Below are 11,332 nucleotides of genomic sequence, written 5' to 3' on the forward strand. Positions count from 1 at the left end.
CCGATCGAACAGACTGTTCAATCGAGTGACATCCAGTTGAGGACCAATTCTGAAGTTTCTAGCCGGTCGAGTGTGCTAGCCGATCGCGTGAGCTAGCCGATCGAACGAACCATTCGATCGATCGACTTGAAAGGTAGGAACACTTCAGTGTGCTCAAATACTGCAACAAAAACTTCAAAAGTTCAAATCCTCAAACACAAACACACCAGAGGAAGAAACAATCCACTCGAATGGCCCAGCCGATCGAGCCTACCGGCCGATCGAACAGGACTGTCCAACCGGACATACCAGCCGACCGAACAGCCCGTTCGATCGAACCTGCCGTTCGATCGACCAGCCCATTCGATCCATCCATACTTGTTTACTTTCCGCGTTACTTATTGTTGTGCTATCGAACTATTAAGGCTAATCTTACTCTCAGCGCTCCCTTCAATCCACAGTCAATCACTGTGAGTATACTCGATCCCTTTTTGCTTTTAGCACTTTTGGGTGTCACATACGTTACCTATCAAATCACAATCAAACACAAACTATTTGAACGCTAACCAATTGCATGTGCTATTTGACTAAATGAATGTTGTTTATTATGTTTACACGTGGAGTGCTATCTACCTGCCTTAGCAACATAGTACTATAGTTTGGACTCAGCACCCGTTCACACGGGGGTTGTTAAGGACAATTACTTGCATGGATTACGGTGGTAATCATGTATTGCGAACCTCTCGGACGGTCAACCCGCAGTCGTTGGTATCGATGGTCCCATGTCGATAATTAAAATGCATCGTTTTCCTCTGTGTACGTGCCTGGTTATGCGTAAACTATTCGAACTCTATATGCTATTATCAAACTTGTGTGCTCACCTTTACATTTTATGTATTGACTTTATTTTAACGTATGTGACAGGTAATTAGGATGCTTATTTGCTAGGAAAGCGAGGCTTGAATAAGCTTCTAGAAGCCCCCAACAAATAGTTGTCTGCCAAGAACAAGCGTCTAAGGCATAGTTGTCTGCAGATCTTGTCCTCTGGCATTACAGCCAGAAAGTCAACAGAATAGGGGTCTAGAAGCAGATAAACAATTGCTGTAATAATATTTGAATCTGAGTTGTCGGAACGGAATTTCTTGTTTGGATGATTATCTGTAATGACATGTTTATTGATGTGCTGAAAATGGGTCAAATAAAACTACCTAAATTACCCTAATTCTAGACTCTCTAAGCTTTAAATTTATAAAAACTAAGACTCGATCTAAACCCTAAGACACACAACCGGCAAGTGAACCGATCGAATGTAGTAAAGCTAAAGTAAGTCCGAGTATCGAACCCACGAGACTCTACTGACTACGCTACGACTCTATCTAGACTCGGACTGACACGACATACTAATTTGTTTATTAATTTGGGGGGGGGTTTCTAAAAAAATCCTAAAGTGCAATGAAAATTAAACTAAATTAACTAGACGAACGGATAGACAAGGCACAAACTCACACGAAAACCGAACTCAGAGATGATGAAGGAACTACCTAGACAGGAATCCTGATTGCTTTTAGTATTGATTATAACTGGAAGTTGTCTGCTATGGGACCGGGATCTTGGGATTCTCACCCCTCGGGAAATCAGAGGACCCCTAATCCTTCTCAAGAGCGCGCTAAGACCCCCTAAAGGTTGTTGATTTACCGGTTGTTAGACTCCTTTACAAGACATCTAATTGGGTTTATAAAAGTATCCTACGAGGCTCACTCCCTTACGTGACCTAAACCTAGGATAGGTATTGTTTTCTCAGCTAGACTTGCTAGACAGCAGCCAAAAGGTTAACTTCCTAAGAAGGACCCACCTTGCGGTTTAATCACTTAGACCTAGCAATAATCTCGCACCTTACAACTATTGATGATTAGTAGAACACTTGATTTTATAAAATTACCAATTATTACTTCTAAGGTTTATCGGCCGATTTAACCCTAAAGATTCTAGATTTATTATGTGATATAGACAGTCACCAAAACCTAAAATCTAGCACGATTCTATTATGTGATAAAGACCGTCACCAAGATTCATGCGAAGCGATAATTAATCATTAAACAAAATCAAGCATGCATACACATCTAACTGATAGAACAAACCGTTTACAATTCATAAACAACCCATAGTTTCCATAAATCCAAGAATAATCAACCAAAAGCAATCATTCAACCATTGTCTAGGTAGTTACAGAAAATTAGCCGAAAATCATGTCAAATAATACGTCCATAATCATAATCAAATCTGAATTCATCATTACACAATCAAAAGCAATCAAACAACGAAGAAACAAGATGATATAACCCGTAAACTTCGCTCTCGAGTGCTCCAAACGTCTCCTGATGATTCCTAGCAGCCGAATAACCTTCAAGACTCTTCGAACAGCCTCCAAAGTCGTCCTCAGCTCTCCAAGTTCGTCAATATGATGATGATATCCGCTGTGATCAATGTTCCATCAATATAAAGCCTCAAAACCCTAAATTTCCATGCAAGTAACATCTTTTCGCGACAGAGAGGTTTTACGCGGCCCGCTTTGTGTAAGGTGAATATGTAATGCGGGCCGCCTTAAGGTTCTATACCGGAAACTGACAAAAACTTGGCTCGCGGCCCGCTTTGTGTAAGGTGCTAAGTTCAGGCGGGCCACCTGAACTTAAAATTCATCCAATTCCTTGTTAAGTTGATGCGGGCCGCCCTAGAGTGTTTCCAAAGCCCACGCGGGCCGCCTGGAAGCTCCAGATATGTGTTTTTCACTCCGTTTCAGCTCCCGCCTCCTCGGTTTCCGTGCCAAAACTCCTCCTGCCCAGATTTTACCTCGTATCTGTTCCTTTCGCTGCAAAAACCTAGAAAACACGAAACCAATCAAAAGTATATACATCCTACCTAAAACCGAAACTAAAACTAACGAACTAACGACTAAATTGACGCGAATACCAATGTATTTTGCAATACATCAAATATCCCCACACTTATCTTTTTTTCGTCCTCGAAAAAGAATAATGCAAACGGAATCATAGTCAAGATAGTCGATCGGGACAAAAGCTTAGATTATTTTATTAAATCGATACTCGTGTTAGCCGCGATTGCAAGTATAATGATCCTCTTAAACCCAACCCGGTTTCAAGCCCTTATCATGCAATTTAGGTTCAAGTTCGGTCAATCCACCTAGGGTCTCACGCTACGAATTGCAAGTCCACCTACTCCCCCCTCAAGCTTATAGGACAAAAGGAACCACCACTGGGTTATTTCCTAACCGCCTTATACCAAGATCAAGAGAGTTTAAAATCAAATCTATTCTTCCATTTTTTCTCATTTTTCATTTCATTTTTTTTTCATTTACGAGCGTAGACGTTGCTTTCCCTAATCCTAGAGGTATTCCGGCTGTAGAGTCGCTATCCCCAACCACAGATTACATAGGCCTCGGTACTTTTTATTTATTTTGCAAGGTCGATTTCACACATATTCCGGCTGTAGAGTCGCTATCCCCAACCACAGATTACATAGAATGGCTACTTTCATTTAGTTTCTAGCTCGCTTATGTATTTATTTATATATTTTTTTTTCAACGAGATAATGACCAAAAACTCTAACGATCTTAGCTTATAACGGCATCCCTTATACTATTATTGGCGGTTTCAATTTCCCCACTTTCCCTAGATGAGAACCCACTAGTAGACCGACAATTAGGTATAATTAATATCAAAGGAACCTGAAACCGAATCAAGCCTACCCGCGCATCCCAAACTAGACACAAGCACGATTTTTTTATCTCATATTATTATTATTTGAACCCGATCAAAAACCCGACTTTTCTATCATTTTCCGTTTTTATTTTGTAAATTTCTTATTTCAAAAGACATTTTTCTATTTTTTTAATTTTTTTGGATTTTTATTTTTATTTTATTTTATTTTATTTTTTATTTATTTTTTTTTCGACTAAAGACTCACTAACTACAAGTTCCCATCCCCACACTTGAATGTTGCATTGTCCCTAATGCAAGGATGTAAACCTGACTCCTAAAACCTAAAAACAAAAATAAAAAAAATAAATATACAAGTATACAAGTGGAACGACTTAGCTGAATCATATGTGAGACTGTCAGTATGCCAGTCGATACCACACATGCCCTCCAATCCAAAACGCGCTCAGCAAACTGTACTAACTCGGACACGCGAACGGAAGCGGCAAAACAATCTAACAATCATAATCAATCCACACCAAAATAATATAACATAATAAGATCAGTATCACATCCATCAACCAAACCCAACCCTACCAACCAGTATATCATATCAAATACAAACCAAAATATGAGGATAAAAACAGCAATAAATAAAAACCAAAAGATATAAGATCCAAAGACCCTGCTGTGTATCCTCAATCTCCTCCAGCTGCACCCTCCTGATCACCTGCAGGATCCTCCTGCTGTGGCTGCCAAGCTGCTGGCGCCTGCAAATGAAAGTGATCGTATATAACCTGCAAACCCTCTCTAATCTCCTGTCTAACCTGCTCGACCCTGTCATACATCTCCTGCCTAACCTCCTCAACTCTATCATACAAACCCTCCAAAGTCGGCGGCACTGGCCGCGGCGCCGACTGCCTGACCGGCTGCTCACGTACTGGCAACTGATGCCTCTGTAGTGGCGGCCGAATACGCTGAGGAACGGCACTCTGCATCGCCTCTGCGGCGGCTGACTCTGGTGGAGGTGGCACCTGCTGCCCCTCAATCACTGCCTCCCACTCTGGTGGCGTAGCTACCGTCACTATCCTCGCCAACTGTAGGCTCTTCAGCTCCATGAGTGCTGGAGCTGGTCCTACCATCATCTGCTCAGGCGGGTAGTCAGCAAAAACACCTAAATTGGCCGCTAACATCGTGATGTACGGCCCACCATATAACCTCGCATTTTTGCCCCCCTTTTTCGGCCTCGACAACGACCACGCCAATATACTAGCCAGATTCGCTGGCCTCCCCTCAACCATACACATCAAGCAGAATAGACTGTGTTGGTTCACCTTGTCCCCCTCATACCTACCAATCAAGGTCGCCGCTAATATCTTGTGCACAAACCTGTAAAGAGGGTCCCTGATGTCAGATGCTACCATATTTCCTGAATATGGGGTGGTAGCAATACTCGCCCAAAACCTCTGCAAGTCTGCAGTCCTCACACACGCCTCCTTCGCCTCCTTCGTCACATACCTCAACAAACCCCTAAACTCGTCCGACTCCACCTCCTGACACGAATAAAATCCTGTCGCCTCAGCAAACTGTGGTAATGTCATGTTGAATATCCTCTTGCCCAGCGAAAACGAGACCACATCAGCCTCATCAAAACCCCCTGGATGTCTGTAATAAAACGTGGAGTGAAACTCCAAGGTAAGCTGATAATACTGTGGCGCATCACACTCTACCGCCATCCTAAACTTAGTGCCCAGCAGCTGCTCCAACCTCTCCACCTGTCCTAACTGCCTCACTAAATCCCAATCTATCCTCCTAAACTCCAACAAACTCAGCTTCTTTATCGGATCATACTTCAGATATTCTGCCGAATTGAACGTGAACCGTAACAACGGACTAGTCCCTGCCCTATTCGACTGACCGTGGGGCGTCCCCTCATCCCTGTATGTGATTTCCCGAAGTACCGGGACACCCGACTGCTCCTGCCCAGCCGGTTGGGCTCTCGTACCGCGCCTCTTGCGCTTTACCCCCGATGACGAACCTTCACTTGACATACCTGTTCACAAAAATCAATAAAAATACAAAACACGTGAACGGTTAGTAACACAAGCTATTTTTTTTTTGTATTTTTGATTTTTTAATTTTTTTTTTTTTTGAATTTTTTCTGTTTTTTTTTTCAGAATAAAATAATATTAAAACAATGTACAGTCGGGCGACGGCCGTATAGCATTTCGTTCGCGGCCGTCGTTCGATACAAGTGCTTATTACATAAACAGCTCGAACATAGGCCAACCTCGCCCGAATGGAGATTGAGTACGAGCGAAGCGGCCTAAATTCAAGCGATGTAATAGTACGCGCACGACACGACACTAAAATGACGCACTATGACTCGAAACACCCTAACGGACCCTAAATGACGCAAACTAGACGTTAAACGCTTATGACTCATTTTACAAAAAATTTACACCGTTACCCCCTCCCGGCACCTTGCTCGCCCTCGAGCAATCCTAAGTGCCGAGAAATCATCACAAACCAAGTGCGGAAGCAACGGAAGCGAATGCGCGCAACTTTTGTGAAAAATGGAGTCTTTATGTGAAAAATGCGCGCAATACCTCCCCACACTTGAGTTGCACAATGCCTGAAAAATATCTCTCGCTACATGTCAACTGAACCAAAAATGCGCCCAAAATTTTTGATTTACGCGCAAAAAACTCCCCCCTTTATCCGGTGATATCCTCCCAACCTCGCGCCTCTCAAAACAAACCAATCAATGCAACAATCCCATCCCGGGCCACCCGCACCCGTTCTACATTTTGACACAACTGACCCGACTAAACTACGACCTAAAGACATCGACTCTGCCCCTGCATCAAACATCAAACAGACGAAAAACTGACCAAACTACAAACTGACTACGGACTCGACGCACGGACAAACTGACCTGAACCATAACTACTACAAGACTGACGACGCGACACAACGGACTCGACTCATAAATTAAGGCAGGAAATACATACCTGAAACGCGACCGAACCGAAACGACTGTGGTGTGGGTGATGATGACTAGGGGTTGGTGACAGTGGGTGGATGGGTAGGTGGCGGATGGGGGTGTGTAAGCGGTTAGCAGCGGCTGAGGTGGAATGGTGGCCGATGGTCGGAGAGTGGTGGAGTGTGGTGTTCCTGGTGGTGGGCGGTGATGGTGACTGTGACAGGCGATATGGATGATGGTGAAGTGTGGTGGCAGGTGGGTAAAGTGGCTGGAGAAGATGGGGGATGGTGGTCGGCGGTGATATGGGTGGTAAATAGTGGTGAAACGGTGGGTTGTGGTGGTGATTCTGGTGTATGGTGATAGTGGATGGCAGTGGTTATGGTGTAGAGGTGACCGGAAGAGATGGGTATAAGGGTGGGTAGGGTTTGAAATGGCTTTGATTTGGGGGGTTTTTACCCGTTGCCGACATACAGACCTCACGCGACCCGCATGAGTTATAGTGGTGGCATGAGGCGGGCCGCGAGCCATTTATTTTTTTCAAAATTGTGAACTGTCAAGCGGCCCGCGTGATAGTGAGTGTTAAGATGAAGCGGGCCGCGAGCCAGTTATTTTCAGCAAACTCTTTTGGGCCCAAGCGGCCCGCATGAACTAAAGCATGATATGTAAACGGGCCGCCTGGGTAACAAAATATAGCAACAGTAGCTGCAGAATTGGCTGTGTGCAGCAAAAATCAACTTTTATTTATCCCCAAATTACCCCTGCACCTTATTTTACCGTGTTTTAGCGTTGACGTACCTGTGAAAATGTTCGGTGGTCGACTTCGGCCGTGCGAGAGAGAATGTACCTGCAAAACATCTCGACAAAACACAAAACGGAACACAAATACACAAATAACGACACATGACGCGAAAACACCTAAACTAGCGACACGACACGGACAATGACTCATTATACAAACTCTACACTTGGGTTTTCACCCAAGAACCTACGCGGTGGTATCCGGAAGATCCTCGAGAGGAGTTACCTCCTTCTCGAAGTCGTCGATGGGCCCTCCTAAATAATGCTTCAACCGGTGACCGTTCACTTTCCACGACTCGTCACTCTCCCTGTTGTAAAGCTCGACCGCTCCATGTGGAAATACCTCCTTCACAACATACGGTCCCGTCCACTTCGACTTCAACTTCCCGGGAAACAATTTAAACCTCGAATTGTAAAGGAGCACCTTATCACCAACCTTGAACTCCTTCAACCCCTTGAGCTTCCGATCATGCAACGCCTTCGACTTCTCCTTAATACTCCATGAACGCTCGTATGCCGCATCCCTAAGGGCTTCCAACTCATGAATTTGGAAGTATCTTCTCCTAGCGGCCTCGGTCATATCTAGATTCACCGTTTTGAGTGCCCAAAGAGCCCGATGCTCTAACTCGACCGGTAAATGGCACGTTTTCCCATAAACGATCATAAACGGTGTCGTACCTAGCGGCGTCTTGTAGGCAGTGCGGAATGCCCATAACGCATCATCTAGCTTGTCGGACCAATCCTTCCGACTCTTCCCGACCGTTTTCTCTAAAATCCTCTTCACGCCTCGATTCGCGTTCTCCACTTGACCGCTCGTCTGTGGATGATACGCGGTAGAGAAACGGTGCGTGACTCCATACCGTTCCAACGCCTTCTCCATCACCGCATTACAAAAATGCGTACCGCGATCACTAATAATGGCTCTAGGCGTACCAAATCGCGTGAACAACTTCTTCAAAAACCTCACCACCACTCGTGCATCGTTAGTGGGCAAAGCTTGAGCTTCCACCCACTTTGAAACGTAGTCAATCGCAACGAGGATGTACCTATTCCCACTCGAAGGAGGGAAAGGTCCCATGAAATCAATGCCCCACACATCAAAAACCTCCAACACCTGAATGGGATTCTGGGGCATCTCATCCCTGAATGAGATATTGCCTGTCCGCTGGCAGGCATCACAGGCCTTAACGAAATGCTGAGCATCCTCGAACACCGTAGGCCAAAAGAAACCGCAGTCGAAGACTTTTTGCGCGGTCGTATGTGCTCCGTGGTGACCTCCTGTCAAACCCTCGTGCACGTGTCTCAAGATCCCAGCACCTTCCTCTCTACTAACACACCTCCTAAGTACACGGTCGCCTCCAATCCTAAAGAGGTAAGGGTCATCCCATATGTACTTCCTAGCATCCCTCATCAGCTTCCGCTTCTGCTGCGCACTCAAACTCTCCATCACAAACCCGTCGGCCAAATAATTGGCTATGTCGCTAAACCACGGGAGGTCTACGGCTCCTGCCGTGACAGCATCAATCGACTCGTGAGGGAATCTATCTCCTATCGCCTCCTCACGAATCTCCTCTCGCTTCGGATCCTCTAAGCGGGACAAGTGGTCCGCCGCCACATTCTCTGCCCCCTTTTTATCCTTGATTTCAATGTCGAACTCGGAAAGGAGCAGAATCCATCGTATAAGACGCGGTTTCGCGTCCTTCTTCTGAAACAAGTGACGCAGAGCAGAATGATCAGTGAACACGACGGTTTTCGAAAGAACGAGATATGATCGGAATTTATCGAACGCGAACACCACTGCCAACAACTCCTTCTCCGTGGTGGTGTAATTCTCCTGGGCATCATTCAGCGTTTTACTCGCGTAGTAAATCGGGTGAAAATGCTTCTCCCGTGTCTGTCCTAACACCGCACCAACTGCGTAGTCACTCGCGTCGCACATCAGCTCGAATGGTAAGCTCCAATCAGGCGACACGAGGATCGGTGCACTCACTAACCTCTCCTTCAGAAACTCAAACGCTCGAAGGCACTCCTCGTCAAAGACGAAAGGAACGTCCTTCTCCAACAGTCGTGTCATGGGGCGAGTGATTTTGGAAAATCCCTAATAAAGCGCCTATAAAACCCCGCATGACCGAGAAAACTACGAACCGACTTCACACTAGTCGGCGGAGGAAGCTGGCTAAATCCCCTCAATACCTGCTCGCGAAATCTTGTGCCCCAGCACAATCCCCTCAGTCACCATGAAGTGACACTTCTCCCAGTTCAGCATCAACTTCGTCTCCACGCATCTCTTCAACATCCTCTCAAGATTCGCTAAACACTGATCGAAAGAATTACCGTACACTGAGAAGTCATCCATAAAAACCTCCATCGAACTCTCGACCATATCCTGAAAGATCGCGATCATACAACGCTGAAATGTAGCAGGAGCGTTACATAATCCAAACGGCATGCGTTGGTACGCGTATGTGCCATATGGACATGTAAAAGTGGTTTTCTCCTGATCCTCTGGTGCAATAGGAATCTGGAAATAACCCGAAAACCCGTCGAGAAAGCAATAGAACTGCTGACCCGCGAGACGCTCAAGCATCTGATCAATGAATGGGAGCGGAAAATGATCTTTACGAGTGGCGTCATTTAACTTTCGATAGTCAATGCACACACGCCAACCCGTAACAGTGCGAGACGGAATAAGCTCATTCTTCGAATTTAGAACAACCGTCATCCCCCCTTTCTTCGGGACAACCTGCGTAGGACTCACCCAAGCTGAATCAGAAATGGGATAGATCAACCCAGACGCCAACAACTTCATCACCTCCTTCTTCACTACCTCCTGCATATTCGGATTCAACCGACGCTGCGGCTGCACTACAGGCTTGAAGACGTCCTCCATCAGAATGCGATGCGTGCAAAAGGTAGGGCTGATGCCCTTGATATCGGATAGCCTCCATGCAATCGCATCACTGTGCTCTCTAAGCACCTCAATCAACCTCGACTTCTCCTCCTCTGTCAATTTCGAAGAAATGATGACAGGCATACTCGGCTTCTCTCCTAGAAACGCGTACTCGAGATGGGATGGAAGAACCTTAAGTTCTAAAGGCGGTGGAATCTCTACCGGAGTACTCTCATCACTAATCGCATCGATCCCTAATGGCTCAGCACTAACCTCGTCGCTCTCATCTAAACACTCCCCCTCTACCTCCTCTACCTCATCCTCAGAATGCTCGTCAACAACTCCCTCACCTACCAGATCGGCTCCACTAATGTACTCGAAGCACGTGTCGACACAAGATATGAATGAATTGAGAAAATAGACGGAATGACACGGCCCACTAACATCATCTCCACAACTAGGATGCTGCATCGCCCTATCGATCTCGAAGGTGACAACCTCGTCACCCGCACGAAGAGAAATCTTACCGTCAAAGACGTCAATGATCGCCTTTGCGGTTCGAAGGAATGGACGGCCAAGAATAATAGGAACTCTCTCATCGGCCTCCATATCAAGCACAACGAAGTCTACTGGGAACACAAACCTATCGACCTTCACCAACAAATTCTCTACTACCCCACGAGGATACTTGACTGATCGATCAGCCAAGGACAATGACATGCGCGTGGGTGTAAGCTCTCCTAGACCAAGACGCTCATACAACGAGAATGGCATCAAATTGATGCTGGCCCTTAAATCGGCTAAGGCGTGAGAAGGGGTAGCGGCTCCCCCAAAGAAACATGGAATCGTGAATGTGCCAGGGTCGGTCAACTTCTCTGGTAGCTTATTCAAGACTACCGCGGAACAACCCCCTGTCAATGGAATATTCGAAAGCTCACTGATTCTCTCCTTACGCTTCAAAAGATC

This window comes from Helianthus annuus, chromosome 6 (assembly GCF_002127325.2).
Source record: "Helianthus annuus cultivar XRQ/B chromosome 6, HanXRQr2.0-SUNRISE, whole genome shotgun sequence".
In the NCBI taxonomy this organism is placed as follows: domain Eukaryota; kingdom Viridiplantae; phylum Streptophyta; class Magnoliopsida; order Asterales; family Asteraceae; genus Helianthus; species Helianthus annuus.